Source organism: Lipotes vexillifer, unplaced genomic scaffold, assembly GCF_000442215.2.
Source record: "Lipotes vexillifer unplaced genomic scaffold, Lipotes_vexillifer_v1.1 scaffold2186, whole genome shotgun sequence".
In the NCBI taxonomy this organism is placed as follows: domain Eukaryota; kingdom Metazoa; phylum Chordata; class Mammalia; order Artiodactyla; family Lipotidae; genus Lipotes; species Lipotes vexillifer.
The window spans coordinates 69,643-84,072 of record NW_006778293.1 but is presented as its reverse complement, the minus strand read 5'-3'; positions in this window follow the sequence as shown (position 1 = coordinate 84,072).

Here is a 14,430-nt window from a genome sequence, read left to right as displayed (position 1 = left end):
TCCTAGGATAGAAAATCACTGCACTAGGATGAAAGAGGATACAATCTTAAGAACCCCCTTCTGCCGTGGTTGACAAGAGCCCAAAGCCATCTCATACCCTAACCCCGCATAGCTGGGTCTTAGGTTTGAAAAATGAGCACAACTGTTGCAGACATGTATTCCTGAGACACTGTAATAACACTGATGCAAGGGAGTTCTCCCAACTCCATCCCTTCAAACTACTCAAAATTGGCATGCACAATAAATATTCATAATCAAAGAGTTTTAACAATAAGAGAGTGCTTCTGGAAGGCCTATGATACACAGTAATTTATCATGAGGATAAAATAGCTACCCTATAATGGTGTTGTTAAAATTAAATGAAATAATTTTTTACAAGGAGCTAAATACAAATTTCAATGTCCAGGATATTGTGAAGGAACAAAAACATTAAGTTGGGAATGAACCTGGTGATCACCTAAGTATCTACATCTTACCAGTGGAGACACAAGAAATCAGGATTTATCTCTCATTGTTGAGGTCCCATTGTAACCTCATTTGCTCAGGGAATCCAGAGGCAAATGTTCCAGAGTGTTTTTCTCATATGTGTGGCCCATAGATACAGATTCTGAAGGTAAATAGAAAACACACACTGACATACAGAGTATGGGATGTCTACTCAATGGTGGGGTCATGGGGTCATGGATAGCCAGCTTTGATAGATTGTATTACTGTTCCCAACTATTCATTTTCTCCCCTATAAGATGACTGTACATCCAGCCCTTAGGTAATAGACTTCAATGCCTCCCAATATGCAGGGTCCGTATGATTTGCTTTGGTCAGTGGAATGCAAGTGGATGTGATGTACTCTATATGAGCTAAAGCTTTAAATGTGCTTGCTTAGATTGTTCCTACCCTTTGCCAAGAGAGCTATAGAAACCAAACAGGGGCTGTGCTGGTTAAACTCTTTCCTAATCTTTCCATGTCAGTACAATAAATTCATCTCATTCAAAATAAATTTTTAAAAATATACTTTAAAAAATATGTATATATTAGTTCAGGGGTCCTGAAGCCCCTGGCCGCTGACCGGTAGCAGTCCATGGCCTGTTAGGAACTGGGCCACACAGCAGGAGATGAGCAGCAGGTGAGCGAGTGAAGCTTCATCTGCTGCTTCTGATCACTCCTCATCACTCCCCATCGCTCACATTACAGCCTGAGCCATCCCCCCCCGATCCGTGGAAAAATTGTCTTCCATGAAACCGGTCCCTGGTGCCAAAAAGGTTGGGGACCACTGTATTAGTCTATAGTATGGTGTCCCATAATAGAGTCCTTGCCCATCTTGATGAACATTTATGAAGTTATTTCAAATTTTTCACTATTGGGCTTCCCTGGTGGCGCAGTGGTTGAGAGTCCACCTGCCGATGCAGGGGACACGGGTTCATGCCCCAGTCCGGGAAGATCCCACATGCTGCGGAGCGGCTGGGCCCGTGAGCCATGCCGCTGAGCCTGCGCATCTGGAGCCTGTGCTCCGCTAATGGGAAAGGCCACAACAATGAGAGGCCTGTGTACCACAAAAAAAAAGAAAAAAAAATTTCACTATTAATGCCACCTGATACTTGAACTCAATGTGCCAGGCCATGTGCTGAGCACTTTACATGTATATATTTTCTTTGTTCCTCACAACAATGTACAGGGTAGGTAATATTCTATTCCTCATTTTACAGATAAGAAAACTGAGCCACAAAAATATTAAGTTGCCTGAGGTCAGAAAAGTAGTTAGTGGTAGAGTCCACATAGTCCGGCTCCAGCACCTAAGTTATACCCCAAACAATGCTACAATAAACATCTTTGTTTATACACATGTAACTATTTCTGCAGGAAATCCTGGGAGGGAATTGGTAGTAAAAGGAACTCACAGTTTTGATAAACTTCTTTCACATGAAGGCTTAATCAATTTATCTTCCACCCACAGTAGATGAGCATGCCCACTTCCACCACTTCTCCAGTTCTGAATATGACCAGTCTTTTTGTTTTGTTTTCCAATCTGATGAGGAAAACAGATATCACATTACCTAAAATTTCTTTGGTTACATGTCTGATTGAAGATCATTTTATAAACTAATTGGCTGTTTTTAGCTCCTTCTATTTGAATGGCCTGTTCATATCATTTGCTTATTTTTCTGTTGTCTTACTTGTCTTTTTTTAATAGTTGTGTGAAGTTCTTCACACATTTTGAATTTTAATCTTTTGTTGAATTCCTTATTTAGTATTATTTATATACAGAAGTTTTGAATTTGTATGTGTAAGACTTTTCCTTCACTGTTCTTGGATTTTTGTCTTTTACTTATAAATACCTTCCTTTTCTCCCAGATTATACAAATATTCTCTTATATTTTCTCCTAGTAGTTCTCTAGTTTTGTTTTGTATATCTGTCTCTGGAATTTGATACAATTCAGAGTCAGGATCTAACCTTACCTTTTTCCCCAAATAGATAACAAACATTATTTATTGATAATTCATCCTTTCTTACAATGATTAAAACTAACATCTTTATTGCAAACTAAATTCCTTTATGTACATGAGGCTATCTTTTTACACAACTATACCACACTTTCAATCACTGTACTGCTAGTTTGTTTTTAAATATTTCTTTTCAATTTTTGTCTTTCTTTTAATTTTTTGACACATTTTCTTTTCCAGTATTCGATATAAATTTGAGAATCAACTCATCAAAGTCCATAAAAATTCAACTAAAATTTTGATTGGATTGCCTTGACATTACCAATTAATGTTGGGAGACTGACAAACTTAATAATTTGTACAATACTAAGATTTCCTACCTGGGAACAAGATATTTATTCAAGTCATATTTTATGTCTTTTAGTCAGGTTTTATTGTTTTCTTCAAATAGGTCTTGCATATTACTTTTTTGTTTATTCTTAGGAAATGTTTAGTTTTTCCTGCTATTGGTTTTATCTGTTTTTGTTTTTTTATAATTTTTATTTGAGCTGCTACTTTTTCCATTGCACCTGCAAAGATAGGGACTCTTTTTTTTTTGGCTGCACTGCACAGCTTGTGGGATTTTAGTTCCTTAACCAGGGATCGAACCCAGACCCTCAGCAGTGAGAGTGTGGAGTCCTAACCACCGGACCGTCAGGGAATTCCAGGGGCTCTTTTTCATTTATTTATTTTTGGCTGCATTGGGTCTTCGTTGCTGTGTGCTGGCTTTCTCTAGTTGTGGTGGGCGGGGGGCTACTCTTCGTTGAGGTGCGCAGGCTCCTCATTGCAGTGGCTTCTCTTGTTGTGGAGCACGGGCTCTAGGCGCGTGGGCTTCAGTACTTGCAGCTCGCGGGCTCAGTAGTTGTGGCTCGAGGTCTCTAGAGTACAGACTCAGTAGTTGTGGCACAGGGGCTTAGTTGCTCCGCAGCATATGCGGTCTTCCCAGACCAGGGATTGAACCCTTTTCCCCTGCACTGGCAGGCGGATTCTTAACCATTGCACCACAGGGGAAGCCCCCTTTCCTGCTATTGTTAATGGGATCTTTTATTCTCTTACTTTTTTAACTGGTATATAGGAAAAAACATCAATTTGTGTATGTTGATCTTATATTCTGCCCCTTTACTGAACTGTCTTTTTAGTACAGATAGTTATTCAGTTGATTCTTCTAGATTTTTAAAACTTCCACTTATAAAAAATGTTACTGCATGTTACCGTGACCTTTAGTAAATGGCTTAAAAGGTAAAATAAATATTTTCAGAGTAAGAATGAGTCAGTAATGCCTAACAGAATGACAGATAAACATTAAAATATACTGGCATATATGGGGCCAGAGAGGATAAATAGCAACTATCTTATTTTGTTGCACTACCAGCCATAAAATTGTAGGCTATGTGGACTTTCAGTTTGACCCAAGATGATGAGTCTAAACTCTCATGTTACTGAACCCATGTCTGACTGCTTGCCACTTGAAAGCCAATTCTCCAGAGACAAGTGTTGGTAGGAAAGGAAAGGTTGCTTTATTTCAGAGCCTGGCAACCGGGGGAGAGGGTGGGCTCCTGTCGGAGAACCAACTCCCGACTGCTGCTCAGGGGAAGGGGCTTTTAAAGGGGAGTTTCAGGGCTGTACAGGCAGAGGGAGGAAGCAGAACAGCACAGTCAGCTCTGACAGTCGTCTTGAAACCAGTAATGTGGTGGTCTGATCAGTGTCACCTTGGTTGTTTTAAGTACAGTTAATCTTTAGTTCCAGAGTTTGTCCCTATTTCTTTGAGGCCAGTTCTCGGAACTGTGGCAGCTTATGTCATGGCTTCAATTTGGTCATCATGTAGTCATCCTCCTCCACCTGGTGGGGGCTTTGGTATCTGCAAAATAGCTCACAGGACATGGCTCAGAATATTATCTATAGCCCTTAAGGAGGAACTAAAGGTCCTTGACTGTGCTTAATGATTAAACTATTATTATTTGGTCTCCTTTGACTGTTTTCCTTGGTTTCTGCATTTCCTCACTTCTCTGATCAAACCTATTCTTTGGCTAAAGATTTTCCACAGACAAAAGGCAGGCTGAGGACAGGGGGTAAGCAAGGACTATAGGGTCCTGCTCCGTTTCACTAATATATCTCAACTTATTTATCTATTAATTAAAGTTTACACACAGCAAATTCACTCCTTTTTTTTTTTTTTGGTTTACTTCTTTATGAGTTTTAATAATGCAGAGATCCTTATAACCACCTCCACAAGCAAGATAAAGAACAATTCTAACACTCCTTAATCAGTCTCTCAACCCACCCCTAATCCCCAGAAACCACTGATCTGTTTGCCATTACTACAGTTTTATCTTTTCCCGAATGTCATATAAATGTAAATATACATTATGTTACATTTTGAGACTGGCTTCTTCCACTTAGCATAATGCATTTCAGATTCATCCATGTTGTTTGTGTATTAATAGCTTATTCCTTTTTACTGATGAACAGCACTCTATTGTATGAATACACCACAGTTATTTATCTATTCATCTGTTGAAGGCCATTTTGGGTTGTTTTCAGTTTTTGACAGTTACGAATAGTACTGCTATGAACCTTTATGTACAAGTTTTTGTGTGGACATGTGTTTTCATTTCTCTAGACTAAATACATAGAAGTAGGATTGCTGGGTCACATAGGTATTTGTTTAACTTTATTAGAAACTATCAACATGTTTTCCAGGATGATTATTCCATTCTTACAAGCAATGTAGGAGAGTTCCAGTTGCTATAGATCTTTACCAGCACTGGGTATTGTCATTATTTTTTATTTTAGCCATTCTAATAGGTGTGCAAGAGTTTCCCATTTGGTTTTCATTTTCATTTCCATAATGACTAATGGGTTCATCATGTGGTTTTTGCCATCCATATATCTCCTCTGGTGAAGTGTCTGTTCAAATCTTTTGCCCACTTTTTTTTTTTTTTTTTTTTTTTTTTTTTTGCGGTATGCGGGCCTCTCACTGTTGTGGCCTCTTCCGTTGCAGAGCACAGGCTCCGGACGCGCAGGCTCAGTGGCCATGGCTCACGGGCCCAGCCGCTCCGCGGCATGTGGGATCTTCCCAGACCGGGGCACGAACCTGTGTCCCCTGCATCGGCAGGCAGACTCTCAACCACTGCGCCACCAGGGAAGCCACCCCCTTTTTTTAAATTGTATTTTTTTTTCAAGTTTTAAGAGTTCTTTATATATTCTTGGTAAATGTTCTTTGTCAGATGTATGATTAGTAAACTTTTCTCCCAGCCCATGGCTTGTCTTTTCATTCTCTTAATGTCTTTTGAGAAGAAGAAGATTCAAGTTTCAACAAAGTCTAATTTATAAATTTGTTCTTCTATGGATTATGCTTTTGGTTTTGTATTAAGAAATTTTTGCCGCACCCAATGTCATGAAAATTTTCTCCTATAATTTCTTCCAAGAGTTTTATAGTTTTATATCTTACACTTAGGTCTATTGTCCACTTTAAATTCATTTTCTATGTGGTGTGGGATATAGGTCAAGGTTCACTTTTTTTTTGCATATGGATGTCTAATTTTTCCAGGATCATTTGTGCAGAAGACTGTCCTTTCTCCATTGAATTGCCTCTATATCTTCATTAAAAATCAATAGACTGAATTTATGAAAGTCTATTTCTGGAATCTATTCTGTTCTACTGATCTATGTGTCTATTCTTTCACCAACACCACTGTCTTCTTTACTGTAGCTTTATCATATATCTCAATGTGTAGTGTGTCTTCCAACTGTGTTCTTGTTTTTCAAAATTGTTTTAGATACTTCAGTTTCTTCACATTTCCATATGAACTTTAGAATTATCTTTTCTATATTTGCAAAGAATTCTGCTGTGATTTTAATAGGGATTACATTAAATCTTTATATCATCTTAGGGAGAATTGACATCTTAACTATATTGAATTTTTCAATCAATGAAAAGGGTATGTCTCACCATTCATTTAGGTCTTCTCTGTTTTATTTCATCAACATTTTTTTATTTTCAAAATAAAGATCCTGCATGTCCTATTATAATTATACCTAGTGCTTCAATTATGAAGAGCTATTGGTACCGTTTTTAACTTTTGGATTCCAATTGTTTATTACAAATGTATAGAAATGCAAGTTAATTTTTGTATGTTGACCTATTTTATACTGTGACCTTGCTAATCACTTGTAGGTTCCAGTAGCTTTTTGTGTAGATTCCTTGGAATCCTCTACATGGACAAATGTGTTCTCTGCAAGTAGGGACATTTCTTCCTTTCCAGTTTAAATACCTCTCATTTCTTTTCCTTTTTAAAAAATATTTATTTATCTATCTATCTGTTTCTTCATTTGGCTGTTCCGGGTCTCAGCCGTGGCACACAGGATCCTTGTTGCCACATGAGGGATATTCAGTTGTGGCATGGGGGAATCTTCATTACCATGTGTGGGATCTTTAGTTGAGGCATGCGGGATCCAGTACCCTGAACAGGGATTGAACCCGGGCCCCCTGCACTGGGAGTGCAGAGCCACAAGCACTGGACCACCAGGGAAGTCCCAGTTCTTTTTCTTATTACACTATCTAGGATTTTTTGTACATTTATGTCTATAAATTGGAATTCGTATTTTGTAGAATATTAAGTAAGAATCAAGCTTTGTGGGGTTTTTTCCGCCTAACACCATTTATTGATAAGCTATATTTTCCAAGTGCTTTGCAGTGACAACTTCATCATAAATCAAATGTCTTTGCGTGCATGAACCAGTTTCTGGATTCTCTATGGTGCCTTATTCACCTACTTGACTATTCTTACACGAACACAACACAGTTGTAGCTTAGTACAGCAAGTCTTCCACCTTGTTTTTTTAACAAAAAGAATTATTGAAAAAAAATTTTTTGATTCAATTTTTTTAGACTTTTAAAATTTTAGAGCAGTTTTAGCTTCAAAGTTAAATTGATGGGAGGTACAGAGACTTCCCATGTACTCCCAGCCCCACACAGGCATAGCCTACCACATCATCAGCATCTCCCACCAGAGTGTTACATTTGTTACAATCAAAGAACCTACACTGACACATCATTATCACCCAAAGTCCATATTTTACATTAGGGCTCACTCTTGGTGTTGTATATTCTATGGGCTTGAACAAATATAATAACATAAATCCACCATTATATTGTCATACAGAGTATTTTCACTACTAAAAATCCTCTTTGCTTCACCGATTCATCCTTCCCTCCCCTCAAACCCCTGGCAACCAGTGATCATTTTACTGTCTTCATAGTTTTGCCTTTCCCAGAATGTTATATAGTCAGAATCATGTACTTTGTAGCTGTATTAGTCAGGGTTCTCCAGAGAAACAGAACTAATAGGATATATATACACATAGATAGATAGATAGGTAGATAGTAAGAGATTTATTATGAGGGATTTGTTCACTGATTATGGAATCTGAGAAATCTCCTGATCTGCCATATGCAAGCTGGAGCACAGGAAAGCCAGTGGTGTAGTTCCAATCCGAATTTGAAAGCCTGAGAACCAGGGAAGCCAATGGTTTAAGTCATAGTTCAGTCCAAAAGCCCAAGAACCAGGAGTGACCATGTGTGAGGGCAAGAGAAGATGGATGTCCTAGCTCAAGTAGAGAGCAAATTTGTCCTTCCCTCACCTTTTGGTTTTATTCAGGACATTAATGGATTGGGTAATGCCCACCCACATAGGTAAAGAGTGTTCTTTACTCAGTCTGCCAATTCAAATGCTAATCTCATCTAGAAACACCCTCGAAGACACACTCAGAAATAATGTTTTACCAGCTATCTGGGCATACCTTAGCCCAGTCAAGTTGACACTTAAAATTAACTATCACAGTAGCCTTTTCATTTTAGTTTCTTTCACTTAGTAACATGCATTTAAGTTTCCTCCATGTCTTTTTATGTTTTGGTAGTTCATTTCTTGTTAACACTGAATAATATTCTGCTGTCCAGATGTACCACAGTTTATTTATCCATTTGCTTACTGAAAGACATCCAAGTTGTTCCAAGTTTTGGCAATTACAAATAAAGCTGCTATAGGGACTTCCCTGGTGGTCCAGTGGTTAAGACTCCATGCTCCCAATGCAGGGGGCCTGGGTTCAATTCCTGGTCAGGGAACTAAGATCCCACATACAGCAACTAAGCCCATGCACCACATCTACTGAGTCTGCGCACTCTAGACCCTGCGCGCCGCAACTAGAGAAGCCCACATGCCACAACAAAGAGCCCACATGCTGCAACAAAGACTCAGTGCAGCCAAAATAAATAAATAATTGAAAAATGAAAAACAAACAAACAAATAAAGCTGGTATAAACATCTGTATCAACAAAAGACTCCAAATAGCCAAACCAACCTTGAGAGAAAAGAACAAAGCTGGAGGCATTACATGTCCTGATTTCAAACTACATTAAAAACTTATAGTAATCAAAGCAGCATGATACAAGCATAAGAAACAGACACATAGACCAATGGAAGAGAGTGGACAGCCCAGAAATAAATGCATACATATACAGTTAACTAATCTTTGACATGGGTGTCAAGAATATAAAATGGGAAAAGGATAGTATCTTCAATAAATGGTGTTGGGAAAACTAGATATCCACATTGCAAAAGAATGAAATTAGACCCCTATCTTATACCACTCACAAAACTAACTTGAAATGGATTCAAGACTGAAATGTAAGACCAGAAATGATAAAACTCTTTGGAAAAAACATAGGGAAAAGCTCCTTGACATTGGTGTTGGCAATGATTTTTTTAGGTCATCCAAAATCGCAAGCAACAAAAGCAAAAATAAACAACTGGGACTACATCAAACCAAAAAGCTTCTGTACAGCAAAGGAAACAAGGAAATGAGAAGACAGCCTACAGAATGGGAGAAAATATTTGCAAATCATATATCTGATAAGGGGTTGATATCTAAAATATAAATTCATTGTAACTCAATAGGAATAAAACATAATCTGATTAAAAAATGGGCAAAGGGCGTGAATAGATATCTTTCCAAAGAAAATATACAAATGGCCAACAGATAGATAAAAAGGTGCTCAACGTCAATAATTATCAGGGAAATGCAAATCAAAACTATGATGAGATATCACCTCATACCTGTTAGAATGGCTATTATCAAAAGAAATATATGTAAGAAATAACAAATGTTGACAAGAATGTGGCAAAAAGGTAACTCGTGTACATTGTTGGTGGGAATGTAATTTCGTACCACTATTATGGAAAACAGATTGGAGGTTCCTCAAGAAATTAAATATAGAACTACGATAAGATCCAGAAATCCCACTTCTGGGTATGTATCTGAAGGAAGCAAAATCAGTACCTGGAAGAGATATGTGCACTTCCATATTCATTACAGCATTATTCACGAGAGTCAAGATATGAAAACAGCCTAAGTGTCCACCAAAAGATGAATGGATAATGAAACTATGTTATATGCACATACAATAGAATATTATTCAGCCATAAAAAGGGAATGCTGTCATTTGTGACAACATAGATGAATCTAGAAGGCATTATGCTAAGTGAAGTAAACCAGAAGGGAAAGACAAGTACTGTATGCTATCACAAAAAGTAGGATGTGGAATTATTATATGTGAAATCTGAAAAAAGAAAAAAGCTGAACTTATGAAAACAGAGTAGATCAGTGGTTACCAAGGGCTAGAAGGTAGGGAAAATGAGGAGATGTTGGTCAAAGGGTATAAAATTTCAGTTATAAGGTGAATAAGTTCTGAGAATCTAATGTACAGCATGGTGACTATAGTTAATAATGCTGTATTGGATACTTGAAATTTGCTAAGGAAGTAAATGTTAAGCTTTCTCACCACACACACACAAAAGGTAACTGTGTTAAGTGATGGGTGTGTTAATTAACTTGATTGTGGTAATCATTTCACAATGTAAAAATGTAGCAAATCATTGTGGTGTACACTTTAAATATATATAATTTTATTGATCAATTATACCTCAATTAAGCTGGGTGGTGGGGCATGGAAATCTGAGTGCAGGTTTATGTATGGACATAAGTTTTCAACTCCTTTGGGTAAATACCAAGACTCACGATTGCTGGATGGCTGGATGTATGGTAAGTGTATGTATAGTTTGTAAGCAACCTCCAAAGTGTCTGTACCATTTTGCATTCCCACCAGCAATGAAAGTATCTGTTGCACCATAGCCTTGCCAGCATTTGGTGTCATCAGTGTTCTTGGTTTCTGGACATTCTCATAGGTGTGTAGTGTTACCTCATTGTCACTTTAATTTGCATTTGCCTAATGACATATGATGTGGAACATCTTTTCATATGCTTATTTGCCATCTGTATTTCTTCTTTGGTGAGCCTTGTTCTTCAGGTGCCTTGGCTAAGATTTTAAAATCAGCTACACACATACACATGTGCACACACGTCTACACATTGAGATTTTGATTGGCATTGCATTGAGTCTGAAGACTAAATTGCAGTGACCTGACATCTTTGCAATATTGACTCATAACGCATAAACATGTTATCTCACTCCATTAATTTAGGTCTCTTTAATTTCTTCCAATATTTTTTCCCACTTTCTGCATAGAAGACTTGTATATCTTTTGTTAGGTTTATTCCCAGAAATTTGATATCTTGATATTAAAATTTTCACTTCATACTCTTTTTAAAAGACTATTTGCTGTTTAAAACAATAATACTGTCAATGTATTATGGGGTTCATAACATTTGAAGTAACATATATGACAATGATAACACAAATTTCAGGAAAGATAAATAAAATTATAATGATACTGTTGTAAGGCTCTTACATTGTATGTGAAGCAATTAAATACTAATTCAAGATAGGTCTTCCCTGGTGGCGCAGTGGTTGAGAGTCCACCTGCTGATGCAGGGGACACAGGTTCGTGCCCCGATCCGGGAGGATCCCACGGGCCGTGGAGCGGCTGGGCCCGTGAGCCATGGCCGCTAAGCCTGCGCGTCCAGAGCCTGTGCTCCGCAACGGGAGAGGCCACAACAGTGAGAGGCCCGCGTACCGCAAAAAAAAAAAAAAAAAAAAAAAGACAGTAATAAATTAAAGATGTATATTGTAATCATTAGAGTAACTACTAAATATATAAGAAATATATGTTAAAAGACAATAAAAGAGGAAAAATGGAGAACTAAAACATACTTGACTAACTTGAAATAAGCCTGGAAAGGAGGAACAAAGAAAGAAGTAACATATGGAACAAATTAAAAAACAAATATTATATACTTAAAACTAACTATATTAGTAATCACCAAAAATTAAATGGACTAATCACTCTTTAAAAGAAGAAGATTGTCAGACTATTTTTTAAAAAACAACCAACAATATCCTGCCTGCAAGAGATACACTTAAACATAATTGATTTAATTATAAGTACCTGGAAATAAAACATGGGAAGAGATACTCCGTGAAAACAGTAACCATATGAAAACTGATATGGCTATATTATTAATGGTCAAAGGAGATGTTAAGGAAGAAGTAACAGAGAATAAAAGAAAATTCATAATAATTAGAAGATCAATTCCATAGGAGAAATACATAATCCTAAATGTATATGCACCTAATAATATAACTTCAAAATTTATGAAGCAAAAAATTGACAGAACTGTATGGAAAAGACAAATACAGAATTAGAATTGGAGATTTTAACATACCTCCTCAGTAATCAATAGACAAGCAGGCAAAATATTAGTAAGGGTATAGAACATTTGAGCAACAATACTAAGCAACTTAACTGACACTTGTAGAAAACTGTACTCAACAGCTGTAGGTTGCTCCAACTTTTCAAGTGCTTATGGAACAATGAACAAAATATATCATATGCTGAGCCATAAAACTAGCAATCAATTTCAAAGGATTAAAATTATACAAAATATGTTCTTTAACCACAGAAAAATTAAACCAGAAATCAATAACAATAAAATATCTGTTACCAAACCAAAACGTAGGTCCACTCGCCTGGTGGGTTGTGGTGAGGGAAAGTGCAGCATTTATTGTAAGGCACCATATAAGGAACCTGGGACAACTAGTGCTCAAAAAGCCTGACCTCCCCAATGGGTTTCAGCAACGCATTTTTAAAGGTAAGGTAAGGGAGGGGCATCCCAGTGTATGTGATTAGCTCCTGCCTAATTCTCTGATTGGTTGATGGTGAGGTAACAGGGCGGTGTCACAGGGGTTAATGTTAGCAATCCTCAGGCTCCAGTAGGTCTGAGGGCTATGTGCTCACAGTCATCAAGTAGTTAATTTCATCCATTTGGTGGGGGGTTTAGCATTTATAAAACAACTCAGGAACTGTGTGTCAGATACAATCATCTAAGTACAATACTTCAGAGGAGCTAAAGCAGAGGATATAGGGAAGAGGCCTGTCAGGGGAAGGACCCATAGGATCCTGTTTGGTTACATATCTAGAAAATCCCAAATCATCTGGAAATTAAGTAACTTACTTCTAAGTAACTGATTCACCAAAGACGAAATTACAATGGAAATTAGAAAATATTTTGAAAGTAACAGTAATGAAAATACAGCATATCAAAATTTGTGAGATGCAGCTATAGCAGCTCTTAGATGTAAATTTGATGAATTAACTATCTATCTCAACAAGGTACAAAAAAGAGAAGGTAGAAAGAAAGAAAATTAGAGATTTATGAAATAGAAAAGAGATATAAAACAGAGAAAGCCAGGGACTTCCCTGGTGGCGCAGTGGTTAAGAATCTGCCTGCCAGTGCCGGGGACACAGGTTGGATCCCTGGTCCGGGAAGATCCCACATGCTGCGGAGCAACTAAGCCAGTGCGCCACAACTATTGAGCCTGCACTCTAGAGCCTGCGAGCCACAACTACTGAAGCCCTCATGCCTAGAGCCCGTGCTCTGCAACACGAGAAGCCACCACAATGAGAAGCAAGTGCACCACAATGAAGAGTAGCCCCCACTCTCCACAAGTAGAGAAAGCCCGTGCACAGCAAGAAAGACCCAATGCAGCCAAAAATAAATAAATTAAAAAAAAAAAAACAGAGAAAGTCAATGAAGCCAAAAGATGGTTCTTTGAAAAGATTAATAAAATTGACAGAATTGATCAAGGAAAAGAGTAAGAGAGAAAACAGAGATACCTAATATTAAGGATGACAGAGGCAACATCACTATAGATGTCACATACATGAAAAAAATAATATGAGGATTCATGAACAACTTTATGTCAATAAAGTTGACAGCCTAGATGAAATGGGCAACTTTTTAGGAAAACACAACTTACAGAAATTTTGAATAATCCTGTATCGTTTAATGAAATTAAATCCATAATTTATAACATTGCAACAACAAAAACACCAGATCCAGATGGCTACCCTGGTAAATGCTACCAAACTTTTAAGGAAAAAGATAAACAATTCTACACAAAATCTTTCAGAGAGGCCAGCATAACCTTGATACCAAAATCTATCAATGACATTACAAGAAAAAAATATTACAGAGTAGTATCCCTTAAGAATACAGGTGGGAAAAAAATCCAAATGAAATACTAACAAATCAGATATGGTATTATGTAAGAACCATACACATTATGGTCTTGTGAGTTTATTCCAAAAAGACATAGCTGGCTTAACACTTAAAATGTCATTCAATATAATTTTAACAATGTGATAATTTTAAAAGATACAGAAAAAGCATTTTATAAAATTCAAAACCCATTCATAATAAAAACTATTAGTTGACTAAGAATAGAAAGAAACTTTCTCAATTTGATAAGATTATTTACCTAGGGCTTCCCTGGTGGCACAGTGGTTGAGAGTCCCCCTGCCGATGCAGGGACACGGGTTCATGCCCTGGTCCCGGGAAGATCCCACATGCCGCGGGAGCGGCTGGGCCCGTGAGCCATGGCCGCCGAGCCTGCGCGTCCGGAGCCTGTGCTCCGCAACGGGAGAGGCCAAAACA